Here is a 2390-nt window from a genome sequence, read left to right on the forward strand (position 1 = left end):
GCCAAGGGTAGATGCTCAACCGCTGAGGCACCCAGGCATCCCTGATTTTATTTAAAACAAAACAAAACAAAAAACCTTGAGAAAATTTCATATCCAAAATAACCTTGTATCTGAATCCTACAAAGTAAACTACATGCTGTTAACGGATGATTATCAAGGTGCAGTTATCCATCCAATTTGTAAGGCTTTGGAATGAACAACTTCGATTTCTTCTTCACTTCCATCCAGGCCCCTCCCTTTTGCCTATTGTCTTAAGTCCTAGCCATCTGCCCTTGAAGGAGCAGAAAGGAGAGAAGATATAAAAGAAAACTTGATCATACTGTGTCTCTCTCCCTTTCATTAAGATTTTGTTACAGAAGAGTCTGACACTTGCAGCTTACTTAGGGACAGAGGCAGCTAATGTAGCCAAATATAAAAGCTAGAGGGATCCCTGGGTGGTGCAGCGGTTTAGCGCCTGCCTTTGGCCCAGGGCGCGATCCTGGAGACCCAGGATCGAATCCCACGTCGGGCTCCCGGTGCATGGAGCCTGCTTCTCCCTCTGCCTGTGTCTCTGCCTCTCTCTCTCTCTCTGTGACTATCATAAATAAAAATTAAAAAAAAATAAAAAAAATAAAAGCTAGAATTGAGAGATGCCTTAGTGGCTCAATTGGTTGGGCATCTTCCTTTGGCTAGGTCATGATCCTAGGGTTCTGGGATTGAGCCTTGAGTTGGGCTCCCGGCTCAGTGGAGAGTCTGCTTGTCCCTTTCCCTCTACCCCTTCCTCTCTCCCTCCCATGCTCATGCACATGCATGCTCTATTTCTCTCTCTCTCTCTTTCTCTCTCTCTCATAAATAAATAAAATCTTATTTTAAAAAGCTGGAATTGGGACACCTGGGTGGCTCAGCAGTTAAGTGCCTGCCTTCAGCTCAGGGCATGATCCTTGGAGTAGTGGGGTTGAGTCCCACACCATGGAGCCTGCTTCTCTCTCTGCCTGTGTCTCTGCCTCTCTCTGTGTCTCTCATGAATAAATAAATAAAATCTTTTTAAAATAAAGAAATAAAAAGCTAGAATTGTTAGCAACAAAGGGCAATAACATTCAAATATCAATAGAAAGTTTCCTCTAAACTGAAAAGCCTTTTTTTTTTTTTGAAAAGCCTTTTTTATGATAAGTTATACATGTTGGTTATAAAAAGCAAACAGAACTACATAGATTATTCACATTACATAAATACTACCACTGTTCATTTATTCATCTGTATTTGAAAATAGTTTTGTTTCAGCCATGAATATGGTCCTTGTGTTGTTTTTTCTCTACATATGTGCTTCATGGTCTGTAAAAGGAGCTTTAAAGAGCTGCATGTGGCCTTAGGGTAGGGAGCTGGCTACACCTGCTTCGTGGACTTCAGTTTCTCAGACTATGTTTTCCTATGCCTTGTTAACAACCGAAACAAATTAATACCCCAAATTTTACCCTCACCCCAACTAGGACTTTTCTATGTATTGAAGATGGTCATGTGGATGTGACTTAGAGAAAGATCACATGTTGTCAAGTGTTCATGTTGCCACATTTTCTGCACATTCTATTACCAAACATGATTTGTTCCAGGCAAGCTTGTTTTTACATTTAATGCCCGCTTTCTGTAACATAAAATAAATATGCAGTATGTTTTATGCCATTGGCCTTGGGAGGTACAATGAGTACTCGGAGAGCAGCTACCAGAAATTCTGCAGGTTGTTCCAAAAGTTCTATGGATCTGCACAGATGTCCTAAGTGGGCTTTTTAAAGTACAAAAGTGTTTCAAGCACCTTCTGGCACAACGTAGGCTATTATCCTTATATGGAATCTCCAATTTTTTTTTAAAAGCTTTTTATTTATTCATGAGAGACACACACAGAGAGAGAGGCAGAGAAATAGGCAGAGGGAGAAGCAGGCTCCCTACGGGGAGCCCAATACGCGACTTGATCCCTGGATTCCAGGATCACATCCTGACCCAAAGACAGATGCTCAACCGCTGAGCCACCCATGCATCCGTCCAATTTCAAGTGATTGAAGAGCTTACCTCCCCCAGCTGTGTCCCCTCCTGGGGGAAGGGAACCTACAAGCATTTTAGCACCGGGAAGAGCTGGTCATTTGAATTATAGCAGAGGAAGCCCCACTGTGATGTCATATCATGAGCCAGGTGAATGAATCCGTAAAGGAGCCCCAGCAAGTTGATAATCAATGAGGTTGGAGATTGAAATCTTGTTTGGTGAAGGATATTAAAATGGGGCCATAGGAAAGGAAGTCCCTTTAACCAGAAATATGGAATCACAACATTGAAACGGTGCGCCTGTAAAAAGAGAAAAATAGATGCTAAGAGTGAGTGAGTCAGAAGCACATGAGTTGTAAGAGCTTGAACTCCAGAGACCA

Source organism: Canis lupus, chromosome 14 (assembly GCF_003254725.2).
Source record: "Canis lupus dingo isolate Sandy chromosome 14, ASM325472v2, whole genome shotgun sequence".
Taxonomy (NCBI): domain Eukaryota; kingdom Metazoa; phylum Chordata; class Mammalia; order Carnivora; family Canidae; genus Canis; species Canis lupus.